The following is a 21,999-nucleotide window of genomic DNA, read 5'->3' as shown; positions in this document are numbered from 1 at the left end:
TTCATAGATGAATTATTAATCTAAGGTGTTATTTGGTAAGTTGGTTTATGGCTAAAATAGTCACAAAAGACAAAATAAGCTATTTTAGTCACAACAAACAAAATATCACATCTAACCCATAATCATTAAATTATTCTCTCACAAAAAAAGTTTAAAAAGTCAAAAAGCTAAAAAACTCTTCCTAAACTAAGTTTTTTAGCCCAGGATAAAATAGCTAAAAAAGTCAAAAAAAATAAAAAACCAACCCACTTCCCAAATGGAGGCTTAATTAGATTGGAATTTGCTCTACATTTTTGTGTTTTTGCATAAATTGATTTTGGATCCCGTAGATGAATTATTAATCTTAATTAGATTGTAACTTGTGTTACGGTTTGTGTAAAAATGTTTAAAAAATTCAAAAAAATTATTAAAATTTTTATCAAATATTTTATATGGGTGTAAAATTTACATGAGATCTATATTGTGTGAATTTCATACCTATATAAAATATTTGATAAAAATTTTAATAGAATTTTTAAAATTTTCTAACATTACTCGTTTGCATAAATTGATTTTGATTCCCTTGAGATTTAGGAAAATTATAGATTCTTCCTTGATTTTTGAAATGGTTTAAAACTTGCCTTAGTTTAGTTTTCAGTTGCACTAATCTCCACGAGATTAAAAAAAAATGTCGAAACATCCTCCAAAGTTTTTTTAAGTGACAAAAACTTCCTTTGAGGTTTAATTGTGGGCACTTATGTATAGATCTTAATAAGTGAATTTATTATTTAATAAGTCTTATGAAAAAAAATCATCATAAAAAAGTTACTAATTGTAAGTTTTAACGACAATTTATAAAAATTATGACAAAAAAAATTACTAATTGTCAATTTTTAGCGACATGTAAAAAAATTGTCACAAAAAAATTATTTTTAACGACAATTTTACTGAGACTTATTTTTAATAAGGCTTGATAGAAATTAAGTCCAACTATTAAGACTTATTGATAATTTATCTTTTAATTTTTAATTACACTCATCTCTCTCGTGGGATTTCATGAAATTATAAAAACTTTCCTTGAGCTTTAGTTTTTTATTATAGATTCTTTTTCATGTTACTTTATCGTAAAAAAATAATAGAAAATGCTAACATCATTAAATAATTTAATTATATTTTTAATTTATCCTTTAAAATTAAGTCGGGTTATAAATAAGAATAATGTTAAAAATTTTAAATAATCTATCAAATGTTTTATCAAACCTCTCACAGTGGTCATGCTACACACAAATCCACATATGTGTAGGCCTTACACCTATATGAGAGATTTAGTAGATTATTTGAGATCCCTAATATTACTCTATAAATAAATATAAATAGAGAAAAAATTTAAAAATTCCAACCTAATGAGAGTATAAAGCATTAGATCTAGTGAATATTTTTTATTCATAAGAGATCCGCCATTTGTGAAATAATTTGGTGAGAAGGACTTTTGTTTGTTTTGTTTCCAATTTTACCCTTAATTTATCTGTTGACAATTTTTTACCTGATTAAATTTTTTGACTATTTGTTCAAATTTATATCTATTTATTCAAATTATTCTCTATCTTTTTAAATATTTTTTTATCTATTTAATTTTTTGACTATTTATTCAATATTCCCCCTTATCTGTTTAGATATTTGTCCAAATTTTATTATCTATTGAAATTAGCTACTTAAAAAATCTATCTATTGAAATTCCTATATGTTGAAATTCTATCTGTTCAAATTATCTTTTTTAAAAATCTACCTGTTAAAAATATTTGTTAAAAAAATCTATCTATTGCAAATCTAGTTGTTCAAATTCTCTCTCTCTCTCTCTCCTCCCACTATCTATACAAATAAAATTCAAATTGGCAACAAAAAAAAAATTATCCGTTCACAGATTGAAGAACACATGACCAAATTAAAAAACTATCTGTTCAATTCAAACAGATATGTGTTTGTGATCTATTCAATATCATTTTCTTCGCAACAAAAACAAATTTAAACATATATAATAACAACAACCACCACCACGATAAAAATGTAAAAGGAAAAAAAAAAAACAACTACAACAACAACAAGTATTCAGATCTGAGATCAAATAATAATAATAATAATAATAAACAAATATTCATCCATTTGAACAGATTTGAGCCATTTTTTAATAGATCTGTCAATAACACAATTTTGTTCAAATTGGAGGATGAATTTGGGTTAGGATTTTGGTTGGGAATTAAGACTGATCTCTAGCTTCAGAGGTATTCGATCAACATCTCTCTCTCTTAACATCTCTTTGTTTGCGATTTCTTGACCGGAGCAATACCATAAGAGTCATGGAAAATGCTCTGATTTGTGATGGAGTCATGCCTTTCTTTGCAAACATGAAGATATTCTCTTCAACCTAAAAAAATCACAAGAAATTCGAGTATAAATATGATCAATCAATGACTTTCACAACTTTCAATAATTAAAACACAAAAAATAATAAACAGATAAAATAAATTCAAATAAACTCAGCTCATTGATGCATATTATGCGTGTATATATATCAAACTCATGGTGGTTTTGACAAGTTCGTTGGAGTAAGATCCGACACGGACGACAGAGACACAAGGAGAAGCGAATCAGCAGGAAGATCTTGTCTGTTGATTGAAGGATTGCTGACTGATCCAGTGAGATCTTGGGCCAACTGAGAGGGGTTCGCTTGTGAGGTAAAGCCGAAGCGAACTTGCGAATAAAGGCCCACCGGAGCTATGGCGATTCTAGATTTGAGGCGATAGAGTCCGATAATGCGGAGGAGAGCCGGATTTGAGTCATCATCATCATCATCATCATCATCATCACAAAGGGAGAGAAGAGTAAAAGAGAGAGATGGTTAATTGATGCTGAGTTGCGCTACGGTGGTGTCACCGAAGCCATAGAGGAGGCAATCAACAACAGTTGCAGCGGTGTTGATCGGAGAAAGTGAAGAAGTGGAGGACAACAATGAGGCGACGATGACGATTGCATAAGAAAGAAGAGAGTCGATTGCAGAAGAGAAGAGAGAAAGGGAGTTGGGCTTCGTTCATATGTATATATAGAGGTTGTTTGGTCATTTTGCGAGAGTTTGTCATTATGGACAAAATAAATAAAACAAAATAAAATAAATTAAATTAAAAGTGGATTTATGGATTGAGATTTATCTTAAACAACAAATATAATTTTTAGATTAAATCATTAAAATAAATATGATTTGATAATATAGTTATGGTTATCCGGTCATGAATAATGTTCTCAAAAGACATTACAAGATGAACGATTCGAATCATCGAGGTAAATCCCGTTATGGGCCCACGGTGAGCCGACGATGCCGTCCAATTAAATTATTCAACTAGAGAGGAGCCTCCTCTTATATATAATAAGCTTGATCGGATATTTATAGAGATACTAATTTATCACATTTTATTTTATAAAATAAATGATTTAAACCTAAAATTATATTTACCATCAATTTTATAAAACAAAACATAATTAATTAATGTATCGATAGTGTTCGACCAAATTTATTTTTTACATATATACTCTTCTTTTCGAGGCCTATGAAATGGTCTCGCGGGGCTCAAGAGGTGAAGTCTTCAGGGGTATGGAAATGATGATGAAGCCTTGAGGGGAGTTGCTTCTGTTTGGATTGTTGATCAAATTGAAAAATAATCAAGTCAAAAGTTATTAGTTCAATTTGATCAATTAAAATAAAATCGTAATATCATAATTACATAAAAATAAATTTAAAATTATATTTAAATAAAAAAAATTAAGTATTAACCTATTTATTTAATTTAAAATATTTTTATACTTTAACATAGATATACTATACAAATATATAAAGTGAATGGAGTTAATGTCAATGTCACATAAATTATTTTCTAAAAATATCCCTAAAACTTTATAACAACTACAAATTTTTTCAATTCTCTCCGATTGTCATAATTATCATATCTAATTATAAATTGTACACATATTGTGTGTGCCCACCTCTAATATATATATATATATATATTACCAAATAATATGTTTATATATATGTGGAGGTATATTTTTGTGAATAACAACACGTGGCCAAAGTGGCACCGAAGTGCCAGCCGAGGTGCCACATGTCCGGGTCATGGCGCCGAGGTAATCTCGGCTAGGCCGAGGTTAACTGCGGAGAAATCGGAATCCAAGGTAAGCGGATAAGCTATAAGAATCCTAGATAGGGGAGGACCTCAGCCTAGATAAGGATAAAACTCTTAGGGAGTTTATCTCTATCTATTAGAGAGTCCAGGATAAGCATTGAGCTAGAGTCCATTGAAGTTAGGCTTTTACAGGGATCAGGTTAGTGCAGGCTATAAAAGTAAGGCACCCTCGTGAGTCTAAGGTACGCTTTTTGTTTCCTGGCTAGTGAGTTAAAGCACTGTTTGCTATCTTTAAGAGATAATTGAGTACTGACTTGATCATTGGAGTGCCCTCGGGTGGAAGAACCACCGCCGGAGTCTCATCTTTCTGTGACAGATTGTTCGGGCGAAATCTATTCTGCCGGTGTTCTCCAGCTGAGTACCTGTTTAGCAGTGTGGTCAGAAAATAACACACATAATTTGGCACCGTCTGTGGAAACGAAAGAAGAATAGATGGCCAACGACGGACAAAAAGAGAAGATTGGGGACGACATCCCCACTAGAAGCGGTAAACACTTTGATTCTAACGTAGAAGATGAGAACTGTAATGAAGAACCCCGGGAGCAGAATCTCGAGAAAAAAGACGTAGGCAAAGAGGGAGACATGCCAAAGAAGGCAGACCGAGACGAGTATTACAACAAAAGCGACCTCTAGGTATGGAAAGATAGATGCTTGAGGAGGGACGACAAGATGAAAAGGATGGCAAACAAATTGGCAGACCTGTAATCAATTGTCAATTTCATGATGCAGAACAACGTCATGCAACCATCGTTCCCATTGGAGGACACGCCGATCCCAGCGGCCAAGAATGATGCCTAGAAAAGAGGGGTAGAAAGCAATCCCAGCAGTCCCCCAGCATAACAGGGTGACGGGGCATTCTCATCGGCCTTCACAGGAGGTCGGGCGAAGGGAGTCGATGAGAGGAGAGTCTCAAAAGACACATCATACCAAAGAAGCTTATGCCAAAGAACATCGGCATGTTCAAGGGAAAGAGCTTTGCTTTGACACAACGAATGGAGGGAGATCCAAAAGGACTCACAATGACACCGGGAGCAGTGCACCCAAAAGGCTGAAGTCCGTCGACAGCCAAGCTCCTGGACGGACTAAGGAGGATTTGAGGGATTACCTCTAGACGAAGCGACAAGATGTCGAGGTAACCACTCTTGTCAAGCCAAGGACACCGTTTTCGGTAGAATTGGACAAATTTGAGGCCTTGAAGAGGTTTCACATGCCGAGATTTCAGATATACGACGGTAATTCTGATCCTAACTTTCAGGTCGGCTTGTACCTAAACTCCATGGCACTATACACCGGGAACGAGTCGTTGCTCTGTAAGGTGTTCCCCTCATCATTTGGGGAAATCACATCAGACTGGTTTCACAAGTTGCTGAAAAGAACTGTGAAAAGCTGGGAAGGCCTAGCCGAGATGTTCGTGGTTAGGTTTGTGACAAACAAATTACAGTTGTTGAGGGTGGATTTCTTGATGGCTCTGAGAATTGGCGAGGATGAAAGCCTCAGGACTTATGCTCAAAGGTATTGTGAAGTGTTTAACCGAATACCAGGGTGCAATCAAGAATTGGCAGTCGTTTCTTTTAAAGAACGGCTTGAACAATGACTGTTTGCTTCGAAAGTCACTGGTAAAGACGCGGGCCAAAAGTATGGAGAAACTCATGGCCAGGATCGAGAAGTATGCAAGAGTCGAAGAAGACACGCCAGGAACAAAGGCGTTGAAACAAGAGAAGAGAAACGGCTCGCCGAAACAAGGCCGAGGAAATATTGGCTATAACAGGCAAGAGATAGTACTAAGGGCTGCACAGGCAGTCACCACAATGTTCTAGATACCGGTCTACAAATTCCTAGAGAGAATCAGGAACCAGCCTTACTACAGAGCACTAGAGAAGATCCCTAGCGAATTTATGGAAAGGAGCCTGGGAAAGCATTGTGCCTACCACAATGAGGATGAACACCTGACTCAGGGGTGCAGAGCCCTAAAAACACACTTAGAAGACCTGGTCAGACAAGGCCACTTGAGGGACTTGGTGGATGAGGCCAGAACAAAGGAAACAAAGGTTGCCCCAGTCACCGGCAGCACCACCCCCACCAGCACCGCAACCACAAGTAGAAGGACCTCGAGTGATCAATGTGATTCACTTGAGGGTCAATGAGAATGAGATACGTGGGGAGACTCAGAGGGTAAAACACTTACAGCACATGTGTCAGGTCCAGTAAAAAAGGTCTAGGGCAGGCGAGTACCAAGGACCAATGGTATCTTTTACTGAAGCCGACCTAAACATAGTACAGTATCCATACAATGATGCTCTTGTGATATCCTTGAAGATTAGAGAGTGCCAGGTGTAGACGCGCCCTCGGGCCTCGCTACAGTTCGAACTCAATTTGTGTCACGGTCCTGTATCTAATCTCGCAAAGTGCAATGCAAGACCGATGACTCATCAAAGAGTTCAAATCCGACAAATCGTTTTGGAAAACAGATTTTTTAGAAAGAAGTGCCAAACATGGACTGCTTTACCAAATACAAAGTCGCCACCTAAATATTTATTTTGGGAGAATTTAGGAAACCCTGACTCGTTGCCTAAGGCCACGTGTCCGTCATCACCAAAGTTGTCTCGGCTCGTGGGTACGATTGGGGAAGGTCACTTCGTGAGCACCCCCGCTCGCCCGATCAAAGATCGGCCTCTACTAACCATGATATCTAGTTTTGAAAACATTATGCGTTCTTATTCCGGTTATTAGCCTAGATTTACTATGTGATGCGTACAGCATACAAGTATAGACTGGATCGCCTGAATTGGAACGAAACATCTCATGTTTGTTTTGAAAACGGTTTGCTACTCGCAAGTAGGCTAAAATGTGGATTTGCCACCCTCAGGTGGGCTTAGAAAACAAGATGATTTGTCACTATCTAGTGGGCTTAAAACTCACAATTGATGAATTGTTCCAATCCAAATAACCTAACCTTTACCCACAGGCATTCAGGCAGTTATATCACATAAGCAATTAGCCTCATGGTAAGCATGCTATCATGGCAGTCACTCACACACATGCAAAGATGCTAAAGTGTAAACACTTACCGAGTACTCCAAGCCAAAACAGAAGCTATGTTAGAAATCCATGCATGATCCTAACTATACAGAAATGCCTAATGCAACACATGCAGGAATGCAATTACAATAGGCTCGGCTATTCTAAAGATGGCATGTGATGATGCTACAACTAACAAGTATTCAACTTGGAATTGAAATACAATGCAGTTAGTATGAGATGTCGAGCCCGGTGCATGTAAGACAGATGAATGAATGCAAACATGCTATCATACTGTGTGCTAATTGAAACATGCCCTAAATTAACCATCATAAGCTGGTAAATAAAAAGGAGAAAGACGTGGAATTGGAAGACATACATTACACTTACGCACACTTATTACAACATTGCCCTTGCTCGGAGGGTCCGAATAAATAATATATAGTCTGAATAACTAGTACAGTTCGAATAAATACAAAATCTTAATTAATTAACAAATTAATCTAGGAAAGCAGGTAAATTAGAACGCTAATCCATGGACCGCCTCAGCTCTGTTCCAAATGATGAATGATGCATGCTTGAGTTGCCTTGCGCAGAAATCCATTACGATGCCCCAGTTTGCCTTTGTTTGTAATTATTCTTGGAATATTGCGCGACGCTTCAAAAGGCTGCTGATTTCTGATTTACTGCAACAGAGAGCAACAAAGGGGCATGGCAAAGCATTTTCACATATGTATGCATGACTACTCTTCAGGGAGTGTAGTCCTCGATCCTCGTGTCACCAATCACGCATATCGATGCATGATGGCCGAGGAGTCGAATTGCACACGGCCTGACGGCTCCGAAAATTGGAAACTGGGCTCCAAACGGAAAAAATGGCCTACGACCACGAAGCGTAGCCTACGGCCACTGAGAGATGGTCTACGAGACCTCTCCCTCCATTTGAGAAAAGAAAATAGAGAAAGCAGGACCTGGTTCGCAAACCGAGACAAAGCACAAAAGAGCCCTGAAGTTTGGAGGCAAGGCTTGCAGCCGAGACTCCGCAACCTCAGAACGAGCACAATATGCAACATCACCGAGCGCTCAACTGCTGACGTCTGAGTCTTAAGGTCGGTCAAAAATGGGGTGTCTACACCAGGTAAGACGCACTCTAGTTGACCAAGAAAGCTCTTGTGACATCATGTATGTCAGATGCTACAAGGAGTTCGGCCTTTACCAAGATGATCTGGAACAGTCCAACAGTCCAATGATCGGGTTCAATGGAACATCGACATGACCCTTAGGGGCAAGAAAGTTGGAGGTACTGGCAGGCACCAGGAAAGTGAGCATAGAATTCACAATCATTGACACCCCATCATCTTACAACGTTATCCTGGGAAGGCCATGGCTGTATGCAATAGAGGTTGTTCCTTCAACACTGCACCAGCTGTTGCGGTTTCTAACAGAACATGGAATTGAGGAGGTCAGAAGGGATCAGGTGCAGGCAAATAATTACTTCATAGCAGCAATGAAATCCACCTGCAACATACGAGAAGCAGAAATAGTAGAGATTGAGGATGAGGACATGGAGATCCTCGATGACGTTGGCAAAGAGCCAGCCGAGAAAAGTGAGAAAGCCCTGAAGAAGATCCTAGTCCAGCAAGCGGATGAAGAGCACTTTTTCATTCTCGGCTCAAGCTTGGCCGAGGAAGAGGAAAAGGAGTTGTAGGCGTTCTTGAGAGCAAACATTGAGGTGTTTGCCTGGACATCATACAAGATGTCTGGCATTGACCCCGAGGTCACTTGCCATAGATTGAATGTAAATAGGTCGGCCAAACCTGTCATCCAGCGAGCAAGGAGACCTACATTGATGCATGTTAAGGCAGTAGAAGAGGAAGTGGATAAACTTCTAGAGGCCAGAGTCGTTTAAGAGGTAAACTACTTGACATGGTTATCAAATACAGTTGTTGTGAAGAAGAAGAATGTGAAGTGGAGGGTCTACGTGGACTTCATCAACCTGAACAAAGCTTGTCCCAAAGACAGTTTCCCACTCCCCAAGATTGACGAATTGGTGGATGCCACTTCAGAGCACGGAAGGATGAGCTTCCTGGACGCTTACAGAGGGTACCATCAGATAGTTATGTACCCCTCCGATGAGGAGAAAATTGCATTTATCATCCCAAAAGGGCTATATTGCTATAGAATGATGCCTTTCGAGTTGAAAAATGCAGGAGCAACTTACCAGAGATTGGTGACTAGAATGTTCAAACACCTAATAGGCAAAACAGCGGAGGTATACATTGATGACATGGTCGTGAAGACCAAAGAACCTGATGAACATCTGGCCGACCTGAAAGTAGTCTTTGATATCCTGAGGACATTTCGGCTCCGACTCAATGCGTCTAAGTGCGCATTTGGAGTTGGGTCAAGAAAGTTCCTGAGGTACTTGGTTACTAGAAGGGACATTGAGGCGAGCCCAGATCAGATTAAGGCCATCTTGGACTTAAAGAGCTCAACATTGGCAAAACAAGTGCAGATGTTGACTGGAAGAGTCGCAGCCCTAAATAGGTTTATAAGCAGGAGTTCTGACAAGTGCAAACCTTTCTTTAGTTTAGTGAAGAAAGCCACTGATTTCTATAAACAGAAGAGTGCGAAATCACCTTGGCTGACTTGAAAAAATACTTGACCACAGCTCCAGTTCTCTCAAATCCAGTACCTGGAGAAGAACTGTTTTTATATTTGGCGGTTTCAAAGTATGCAATAAGCGCTGTGGTAATCAGAGAAGAAAAAGGAGAACATGGGGTAGTTTACTATGTGAGTAAAACCCTAGCAGATGTAGAGACCAGATACTTACCCTTGGAGAAACTGACATTGGCCTTAGTAATGGCTTTTAAGAAACTGAATCATTACTTTCAAACCCACAAGATTGTGGTATTAACTGAGCATCCTTTAAAGTCCCTGTTGCAGCAAAGAGATCTGACATGTAGGATAGCCAAATGGGCAGTAGTTTTGGGCCAATACGACTTGGAATTTAGGTCCAGAACAGCAATCAAAGGCCAAGTTCTGGCCGATTTTGTGGCCGAGTTCACACCTAGAGCCATCCCACGTCAGGCTTCGATGAGCCGCAGCCTAGGATGTCCAGGAGAACAAGAAGAGACCCGGCTGGGAATGAAAAACCCCACAGCAGAGCAAAAAAAAGAAGTGAAACTCAAGCCCTGCGATATTTACATCGGCGACTTCTTCCGCTTGTTTGTTGATGAGAGTTCAAGCTGACAGGGAGTGGGAGCATGAGTAATACTAGTATCTCCAGATGGACGAATGTTAGAGCAATCAATTTGTTTGGGGTTCAAAGCCTCCAACAATGAAGCAGAGTATGAAGTATTGATCGCAGGATTGAAGCTGGTAGCAGCGATGGAAGCCGACGAGGTTGTGGTCTTTTGTGATTCCCAGCTAATTGTGAACCAAGCAACAGGTGAGTATGCAGCCTGAGATGAAAGAATGATAGCCTATGTTAAAGAGGTTGTTAAACTACTGGCCTTGTTTACAGCAGGTAAGTCGGAATGACAACAGCCATGCCGATGCCTTGGTTAACCTAGCTAGTGCAATGAAATCAGGGAAGGCAAGGATAATAATGGTTGACTACTTGTCATGCCCAAGTGTAGAACCACTAATCACAGAGTATGAAGCAATGTGTGTGGAGATGGGACCAAGTTGGATGGATGCAATAGTAGTGTTCCTTAGAGATGGGAAGCTGCCAGAGGACAAAAAAGAGGCACACAAGTCTAGACTGAAGTCGACAAGGTTCAGCCTAACGGCAGAAGGACATCTCTACAGAAGGTCCTTTACTGGTCCCCTTTTGAGATGTGTGCCTCTTTCACAAGTTGAAGACTTCTTGTATGAAATACACGAATGAGTATGTGGAAGCCACACTGGGGGCATGTCACTTGTTCATAAGGCCATTACTCAGGGGTACTAGTGGCCCTACATGCAGAAAGATGCTGAAGCCTATGCCAGAAAGTACGAGAAGTGTCAAAGGTTCTCACCTATGATACATCAACCAGTAGCAGATTTAAATCCAATATCCAGTCCTTGGCCATTTGTCCAATAGGGCATGGATCTAGTTGGACAACTACCCCAAGCAACCGGAAAGAAAAAATTCCTACTAGTAACAACAACTACTTCACCAAGTGGGTAGAAGCAGAACCCCTTGCAAAGATTCGAGATATTGATGTGAAGAACTTCATATGGAAAAACATCATTACCAGATTTGGGATTCCATGGGCAATAATAGCAGACAATGGCACACAGTTTGACAGTAAGCTAATTAAAAGCTTTTGTGCCAAATACAAAATCAAGAACTATTATTCCACTCTAAGTTTCCCTCAAAGCAACGGTCAAGTAGAAGTATCCAACAAAACTATCTTGGATGGGATCACAAAGAGGCTGCAAACAGCAAAAGAAAAGTGGGTAGATGAGTTGCCCAGTGTACTCTGGGCATATCGGATTATCCCGAGAAGATCAACTAGGGAAACCTCATTCGCCATGGCTTATGGCACAGAGACAGTAATCCCATTAGAAGTCAACATTCCTAAGATCAGAACCTAGGGAGTAGACAATGGGACTAATGAAGCATTTCTGGCCTGAGATCTGGACCTGTTGGAAGAAAGAAAGAAAAGAGCAGCAATTCGGTTGGGGGTATACCAGCAGCAACTTGCTAAGGCTTACAATAAGAAGGTCAACCCACGAAAGTTCTAAGTAGGGGACCTTGTCCTGAGAGAGGTCGTCGGCAACAAGAAGGATCCTAGAGAGGGCAAGCTTGGCCCAAATTGGAAGAGACCTTATAGAATCATCTTGGTTGCCGGTAATGGGGCATATCGGCTTAAAGACAGCGAAGATAAAGAGTTGTCAAGACCATGGAATACTTGCAACTTGAAGTTTTTCTATCATTAGATTTTTATTTTTTTTTAAAGTTTTTTTTTATTAGCCGAAGTAATAATAAAATTTTAGCTCGATTTTTCTTTCAAACTTGTGTAGTACGACTAACTAGTCACTTGGCAATGTTTCTGATTGAGAAACATAACGAATAACTTAGACTTATTATATGACAGAGTTGAATTATACTTGCATATAATAGAGTTGAACTAAGTTGGTGATGTTTCTGATTGAAACATGGCGAATAACTTAGACTTATTATATAGTAGAGTTGAATTATACTTACATATAATATAGTTGAACTGTTTCTGATTGAAACATGATAAATAACTTAGACTTACTATATGACAGAGTTGAATTATACTTGCATATAATAGAGTTGAACTAAGTTGGTGATGTTTCGAAGTGAAACATGACGAGTAACTCACTCATTATATAACAGAGTTGAATTATACTTACATATAATGGAGTTGAACTAAGTTGAATTAACTTGGACTTGCCATATCGGCAGAGTCAAACTCAGATTGGAACTAAGTGCATTTGAGTAAGATTGACAGAGGAACCAAGGTTGAGAACCTCGGCTAGTCTCTGTTTGAATCTAACTTCGGCAACAAGGTCACAGCCACATACTTAATGAGAACCTACGTGAAACTTAAGTTTACATTAGGGGGCAAAGAATTGGAGAATGATGAGTAAAAGTTTAAAGCGCTTTGGGACTTGTTGAAATTTTTATAGAAAAATTTACAAGCTAGAGTTGGCTTAGTACTTGTTGAAATTTTTTAGAAAAATTTACAAGTTAAAGTCATGCCGAGGTAAATTTGAAAGAAGTACATACGTACTTGCCGAGATTACCAGGTTGCAAAACTTGGAAAGTATGGAAGACTGAAGTCTTGATAAAAGACAATAAGTAAAGTGGCAAGTTCTAGATAACACTTGTGAAAATATTTTTTACAATGTTTTCAAGTGTTAAGACAAGGCCGAGATAAACGAGATAGAAGTTATGTCTGAAGTATTTTACTCCGAGGAAACTATACAGCTAAAAGAATAAAACTGAAGACATGCAAAATATTTCTAAGTATGGAAACAGTGAAGCATACAAACATACAAACACTTGAAAGAAGAAGTTATACTTGCATTCGAAAGAAGAAAAAGGGCACTTCGACCTACATAGAGATTACTTGTTTAGATTACAAAAGCGACACGTCGGCCAAATATGAAAACTACAACATTGTTCAGAATGTAAAAGTACTAAGTACAAAGAAAAAGCTTATAGTCAGACTACTCGGTGTCGGTGACAGGCTGTGGCTCGGCCCCAAAAGACAACTGGGAAATCTTCTTGGTAGCCTTCTCAGCCTTGAGCTCGGCGTCGATCTCTTGTAGAGTTTGATCGAGGCTCTTCTCGACGATAGGCACCTCAGATGTAGTCTTCTTGGGGGAGGCACCTTTTGAGACCTCGTCCTCCTCATCCTGAGTCAAGTTTAGGACTTGCTCATTCAGAGTTAGGGACTTGGCCCCAGCAGAAACTTCAGCATCAGCTGCCACCTTGGCCTCTTCGTTTTCGTCTTTCTCTCCATCTTTTTCTTCTTCTTCTTCTCCCCCAGCCTTAGCCTCAGATTGGCTTGAAGCGGGAGGGAATGGCAGCACAAGTCGGCCTTCATCTTTGAGAGAAGAGGCCTTGGGGACAACTAACTCCTTCAGAGCAGCCATCCAACCAAGGGTGTAACCATTGTTGCATGCCTGTCTAATTTGTTTCTTGTACTCGTCACGGACGTCGGTTGCCCCCTCAACATAGGCCTCTCGTCTGCTGTTTTGATCTCGATGTCTTTTGTGGCCAAGGCTGCTCAGAGCTCTGTTTGGGCTTCGGGAGTTTTTGCTTCGACCTCTTTTTTCTCGGCTTTGAGAACCTTAGCAACCCTCTGCAGCACCTGTCTTTTCCTTGACCTCATCTTGAGCTTGTTTGGTTGCCTTGGCCTGATCTATCAACACTCTCATCTTGGCCTCAGCGTTGTTTAAAGATTTGAGCAAGTTAACAGCTTCCTTGGTCTTATGGACCAACTCCTTCTTCATGTCCTCGGCCTGCATTGTAAAGAAGTGTGCGTGCTGGATCGCCTAAGAAAAATGGAATGAACAGAGTTAGTGAGCACCACGTGTTAGGTATTTACCAGTACAAAGTGTTGCACCATCAAAGCAAAATTTTCATATTCGCTGACCTCGGCTATATGGTTGAGGTCATTGGGAAGGAGTAGCGCAGTGGAGAGGGCGACGCCGACCTCAATATCAGAGGTGCTGTCACCGGCTCTAACTGGCTTGTCCTCAATCATGATGGAGGGGGCATAAGGGTCATCAGATTTAAGAGAACCCAAGGTGGCTGCAGAGACCGACCTCGGCTTCTTTGACTTAGTTGATTCAGAGGGGTCAACCTCGGCGGGCCTCTTCTCGGCGGCGGAGGTGCTTTTCTCAACCTCGGCTAGCTTGGATATAGGCAAAGTGTCCTCAGAGTTGATCTGAGTCACTGTTGCCTTGGCTTTGGCCTTCTTCACCCTTTTTGGCTTGGCCTTTGGTTGGGATTGCGATGGTGAAGATTGGACTATGACAACATCGGGGATATCGGCTAGAACGTCTTCGGCGACGACCTTGTTGCGCACTATTTTGTCGATAGTGGCAGGGACTGTAACCTTGGTTCCAAAACGAATTGCTGGCAGTGCAGTAGGCGGGTTTGTTGGATTGTAAGCCGACGCCTCAATATTTCGGCATTTTCGGCTACGTGTTTTGCCTGCAGAGGCGAGCAGTGGAGCTCGACGACAGTGTTGATGCTGGGTTGAAGGAATTAGTTGCGGAGCAGATGTTAATGGTTGCTCTGTTGGGTCAGAGGTTGAGGCCTGATCAAGCCTTGGCGATGAAGTAGTTGGGGAAGTTGTCGCAGAAGGTAAAGACTTGCACTTCTTAGGGACGTCGGGCAAGATGGATTTGTAGGTTGGGATGTAGTTCAGCAGCAGAGGAGCCTTACGCTAATTAACAGGCAAGTCTAGCAGCTTCCTGAAATCTTTGTTGGGGTAAAAGGTTTTGCGGAAGTCTTTCGGTGGCTGAGGAAGAACTGTAAGTAATAAGCAGACGTTAAAACATACAAATGTATCAAAGTAATACAGACTTGAAAGCACGTAAAGTGACACTTTGTTCTTACCATTACCCTCTTTGAAGAGTGATCGGCTCAAAAGGTAGAGATAGAGGTCATCATCTGGTGGGAACTCCCAGTTGCCCGAGACGATGAAATAATTATCTCCAGCACCGTTGTTGGAGTGTGGGAGGTCAGCAACTAGTTTGTATTCGGTTGACCTCGGCTTAAGGTAATAGATGTAGCCTTTTTCTGACTTAAGGCTACATATGGTATAGTAATATTGGATGTTGGCTAGAGTGATCCTAGCGTTCTCTCGGCTAGCTAGGGCAATTATACCGTTGATGACTCTGTATGAGTTAATAGCTAGCTGTATTGGGTTCAGTTTGTAATAGTGAAGGACTTGGCGGAAGAAGATGTCAAGAGGAAACCTAAGTTCGCACTCGATGAAAGCTACCATTGGGAAGGACATGGAATTGTTTTTGGGCATAATGGAGTTCTCCTCCCCAGCCAACCTAAGATGAACGTCGGCAAGGATGGAGAACTCTTGCCTCAAGTATTCAAGCTTCTCTGGGGTATCTACCTTCTATCTAAACATACCCATGACGTCGGCTAGAGGGACAAGGTGTGAGAATTCGGAAGAAAGAGGTTTGTGTGGGTTTCAAGGACCTCGGCTAAAGCCCTAGAGGGTATTGAGGTAAATTTTTCTGAAAATCTAAAGGGTTTTTGGTTCAATTTTCCTAAAGAGCAAGGTTCTAGAACAAATCCCAAGCCTAGGACTATGAAAACAAGAATTGAAGGTAAGAATCTGGAAAATACAACAAGAAAACGAGACAAAGAGCATGATTCAGACTCAAGAAGGTAATAGAAATTCAAGAACACATATTAAAAATCAAGAACAGTGATAAACTATCAAAAACATCGAGATACATGAAACAAATGTGTGCATAGGGGCCATGAATCAAAAGCAAACAAAGCATGTTTGGTACTCAAAGTGATGGAATTCAAAACACAAGCAAATATATTCAAGAACGTGAATAGATTCGCAATAGCAGTGTGCAGAACGTAACAAAGTTTGAAGTAAGTCAAGAACTGAAAAGAGGGGAACAGTGACTTACCGAAGAAAATGGTGCCAGTGTGAGGTTTGCCGAAGTCAGACGACGATGGTGAATGGAGCGGGGTGGTGAATGTTTCACTGAAAGGGATGAACGGAGCAAGTTGTAGAAAAGCTTGGGGAAAACGAAAATGGAATATTTCGGAGAGAAGTATTAGAGAGAGAAAACTTGAGCGAAATCAAAGATGCAAAAGTGAAGAGACGAAGAGAGAGGGAAATGTTTTTGTTAAAACAAGAAAAGGCGGCAAAGTTTCATTGAATGTGCCTAAGACGACGTGTCTGTCAGGTGGCACACGCAGAAGTGATGCGACCTGATGGCGCGTGTCAGGTACGGATCAATAAGGAAGAGACGCGAGGCGAAAACGGTTGAGTTACCGTGCGTGACAGCTCATACGCATGTAGAACTCTTGGAGTTCTTGATTTAATAAAGCAAAGACCGCGGCTAGGGGAACGATCTCGGTTAAGGAACTTGAAAAACTTGGTTCTTGGTTCTAAAGCATTGACAAAACACACTGAAGTCTAGGTCATATGGAGCCGACGTGTGATGACCTCGGTAATAGGTAGTAGAGTAAGCTTTAGCCGACGTGCTATGTGGGCAAAAGATATAGGTTCCATCACCTCAAGATGCCGAGATAATAGAACCTAGGAGGCAGTTGTAGGGGCATATTTTTGTGAATGACAACACGTGGCCAAGGTGGCACCGAAGTGTCAGCCGAGGTGCCACGTGTCCGAGTCATGGCGCCGATGTAATCTCGGCTAGGCCAAGGTTAACTGCGGAGAATCCAAAATTCGAGGTAAGCGGATAAGCTAGATGGGGGAGGACCTCAGTCTGGATAAGGATAAACCTCTTAGGGAGTTTATCTCTATCTATTTGAGAGTCCATAATAAGCATTGAGCCAAAGTCCATTAAAGTTAGGCTTCTACAGGGATCAGGTTAGTGCAGACTATAAAAGTAAGGCACCCTCGTGGGTCTAAGGTACGCTTTTTGTTTCTTGGCTAGTGAGTTAAAACACTGTTTGCCATCTTTGAGAGATAATTGAGTATTGACTTGATCGTCGGAGTGCCCCTGGGTGGAAGAATCACCGCTAGAGTCTTATCTTTCTATGGCAGGTCGTTCGGGCGCAATCTATTCTGCCGATGTTCTCTAGCTGAGTACCTGTTTGGCAATGTAGTCAGAAAACAGCACACACGACATACATTTTTATATTGATATTATTTAGAAGTGAGGGGGTAGCGACGAGAAGTGGTTGGAGGGGGTTTTGGTGGACTAGGTTGCTCGGTGGGAAAAGGGTTTAGAGTGGCAGAAAGGGATAGGAAAAGGACTGAAAGGGGCAAGGATAAGTGGGGTAGTGATTGTCGACAACAAGAACTAGCCAAAGTTTCAAAGGAGAGGAAAAGAACAAGAAGAAGAGCAGAAAAGAGATGAAGATATTTTAGTAAATTGATGGAGTAATTCCCAACTCTTTATGAAATCTATTTGCACGCCATTTCTAGTTCCAGTCGTACCACACACAATTTGAATTTTCTAATTTTTTGTTAATTCACACAATTATTTTTTGAATAATATCAAAATGCCCCTATCTTCTCCAAAATCAAACCCTAATCCTAATATCATCCCTCTGCCACCCATCACCAGCTCCTCTCTCAACCATCACACCCTTCCCAGTCCCCTTATATCATCGTTGTCGATGTCATTGTGGCCATCTCCTTTTCACCGCCTTTGCAATCCACCTCTCCAACTTCTCCTTAGCCCCATTTCCATCGCGATCCAGCTCCCTACCCCTTCCAATTGATCAAACGATCGATCAAGAAAAAGAAATGAAGGGATTTGGTGAAAACCCCCTCATAATAAAACTTTAATGTATTAAGGACAATCACAAAAAGTTTTTCTTAAAATGTCTAGAACACACAACTATTACCAAAATATCCTTGGACAAATTATACTAGTGGTTCTTATATTTTAGTTTTTGTGTCATTTTGGTCCTTATATTTTTAATTGACTCATTTTTACCCTTAATTTTAGATTTTGGTATAATTGATAATATCATTAGTGTTTTTTTAAGAAAAATTATCATTAAATTGGTTGAGGTTAACTAACTGAGTTGAGTAAATTTATAATTTTGCCCTTAAAAATATAGCACGTAACACTCATACTAAGAGTTGTAATCAATTGAGATAAGTTGAGACAAAATCATAAATATATGGTCAAAATCAAGTCAATTGAAATTACAAAAACTAAAATGACACAAAAACCAAAGTATAAGGACTACTGTCGTAATTTGCCCAATATCCTTAGTGACTAATTTAATATTTTAAACTTTAAAATGATATTTTTTTTATTTAGATGTCAGTTTTTAATAAAATTAGTATTTTTATAATTCTCTAATCAAGATCTATCAAATAAAATCCAAGTTAACTATGAAATTCTTAAAATAAAAAATAAAAAAATAACCGTTGTAATTGACATAAATAGTAATATTTTACTATTAATGTTAGTTTCAACAATGAAAAAAAAATTACGATTTAAAAAAAAAAAAAATCATTGTCAATATAGATCTTGTTTAATAGATGTTGACGGGAGGATTATAAAATTACTAATTTTATTAAAAACCAATATATAGATAAAAGGTTATATCTTTTTAAAGTTTGAAATATCAAAGTAGTTACAAATGGTAAGATTGTTTATAAAAAATGGAAACAAATTTGTTTGTCTTTGATGAAAGAGACACTTTTTCTCTAAGGGGTTTACAAATTAAAAAAATTTGGGCTATCCTTTTTACTTTAAAGGAGACCAATGAGGGACTGTTGGCTAAATATTCACGACCGACTCCTCATCTTCTACTTCGCAACCCTACAAACAATTGATAGAGAGAGAGAGATCCTCACCTCCTTAGGGTTTTCAGATTTGATAAAAAAGAAGGAGAATGATGGTTGTGGCAAAGGAAATGGCAAATCTAATAAGGGGGTGGTGAGAATGGGTTAGGGATTGAGTCAGATTGCATGTCATCCGTTACCCGATTAAATGAGATCTGGTCAAGAAAATCCCATTTGCATTTGACCACTCATGGCTTCGAAATTGACTGAACCAATTAAGCAGATTGAGGGTGAATGCAGATCAGGTTAGTGAATTGAGTCATACTATTTTGGGTCTTTTGTGACTTTATTTTTGGGGAATTTACTGGTAGGTCCCATATACAAAATTCAATACCCATCTAGTCCCAAAACAAAACGTTTGTACCAGTTAGTCCTATATATTTTTAATTGTTACCAAAAAATCTTAATTTTTTTTTTTTATAATTTAAAGATGCTGTTACATCCCACTACCACTGAACTTCCGTCAAACGGTCACGGGAGACTCACGCGGAATGTTTAACATTAACGGGAAGTTGCTGGAGTATTGCTGGAGTATCGCTGGAGTATTGCCGGAGTGCTCTAAAAGTCACTAAAAGTTGCTAGAATGTCGAGAACATTCGTTAAACGTCAAAAACATAGTCGGAGATTCATCGGAATGCCCGAAATATTGTCGAGAAAAAAAAAAGAATAAATAGAGAAGTTAAAGTAATAAAATAACAAAATGTGTTAAATATTGATAAACTAAAAAAAAAAAAATTAACAACAAACAATAACAATGGGAAAAAGACATGTTATTTTTCAATTTTTAAAGGATTTAAGAAAATAATTTTCAATATTGATCAAACTGAAAAGTAAGCTTTCAAACTGTAAAATGTTATAATTTCAATGCATGATTCTCTTAAGCATTTATCATTATTAATCAAACTAAAAAATATGTTATGAAACTGCAAAATTTTGTAGTTTTAAACCATGATTTATTTCAGCACCAAAAAAATTGAGATTACAAAATTTACAATTTTCACAGCTTATAAGGAAAACTCAAAAACAATTCGTTCAAAATTTGAAAATTTTCTCCATTAAAACAAGAAAAGAGAAGTGTGTAGTAGAGAAAATATAGAAAAACTAAGAGATCGAAAGAGAGACAGATATAGAGAGGATTGTACTCTAAGAACTTTTTTTTCTTTAGATTTACATTAGATTTGAGTAGATCTACTCATCTTTTTCGTTGAAAACTCATCTCCTTCACCGTTGGTGAGAGCGAAACAAGAAATTGATGGTTGCCGATGAACCCCAATCGATGGTGGTTGTTGGTGATTATATATCAGAAAAAGAAAGAAAAGAAGGTAGGCATAGTCATTGGTCACCGAAAATCAGGAAGAGAAAGAGAAAAAGAAGAACGAAGGTACAAAGACAGATAAGAAAAATGTGAACAAGACTTTTAAGTATAAACAGAAAGCTATGAGACTAAATAAACACCCCTCTTTCAAAGAAGACTTGTAAGTAGTTTGCCTCTTAATTTTCTCAAGTATTTTCATTTCTGGTTAGCCTTTTTTGAACCTTTTTATTTTTTTTCCAATTCTGCATTTTTTTATTTTTATTTTTTGGCAAAAGACTACGTTTGCTCCAAATCCCACTGTCTAATTATTTTCCTTTTCCTTTCTTATTTTAGGCAAGTTATAAATACCTCATATGATATGACTATAGATTTTTCCTCATGTTTGAAAAAATTATAGATTTTTCATTAGAGTTGATCTGTTATCATAAAAAGTAAAATTATTTTATTATCCTCTAAGCCAAATCAAAGCCACTCTAAAAGGGCGTTTGCAAATTAAATTTTTTTAATAATTTTTAAATTTTTATTTTTAAACAAAAAAAGTCGAGAGGATAGGTGGACCATTTTAAGTCCTTTTTTTAATTTTTTTTATTTAGGCCAAGTTTGGCATCTCTCTAAAAAGACAAAAAATTACTCAAAAAGTTATTACTATTCACAAAAAAAAATATTAAAAAATTAACTTTCCACACATACATACAACTCACCAATCATGTGATGAAGAAAGTTGTGTAGCGTTTGTGAAAAAAAATTACACAGTTTAAGTACAATTTTCACACATTGCTGTTCGGCCCATGGAGCCATCACGGGTCCCGTTTTGATAATCTGAACCGTTGAATGTGTAAAACTCGTCGAGTACTATATGTCTGTAAAAAATCACATTGATCAGATATCGATAACTACATGATCAAATCAGTTTTATATAAAAAAATGGATAGTGTTATAATTAACGATTGAAAAAAAAACAAATCTGATCAGATAGCTCTCGATATCCGATCAACGTGATTTTTTATAGGCACATAGTACTCGACGAGTTCTATACATTGAACGATTCAGATTATCAAAATACGACCCGTGATGGCCCCCATGGGCTGAACAAAACCGTCTAGTGCAATGACCAAAAAGTAGCCAATCATTTCTTAGCCTCAATTGAACTGCCCAGAAAGTACAGCAGCACAACTTTTAATCCTAATGTTTCTTTACACACTAATTTATACAATTTTTTAATACACATTTTTCCATAAAAAGTAAAAAAGTTAACCCAAATATTCATATTTTTTTCAACTTTTTAGTCTAAAAAGACAAAAAGTGCACTTATTTAGGACACCCCAAACAACCCCTAGTTTTTTGGAAGGTTCCCAAACACCACCTAAGTTGATGTATGTTATGCATTGGAGGCTCATAATCAAGCAAAGCGGTACTTGAGACAGTGACTACAATGGCTTACTTG

Source organism: Camellia sinensis, chromosome 4, assembly GCF_055761805.1.
Source record: "Camellia sinensis isolate YWXY chromosome 4, ASM5576180v1, whole genome shotgun sequence".
In the NCBI taxonomy this organism is placed as follows: Eukaryota; Viridiplantae; Streptophyta; class Magnoliopsida; order Ericales; family Theaceae; genus Camellia; species Camellia sinensis.
This window is presented reverse-complemented; position numbering follows the sequence as displayed.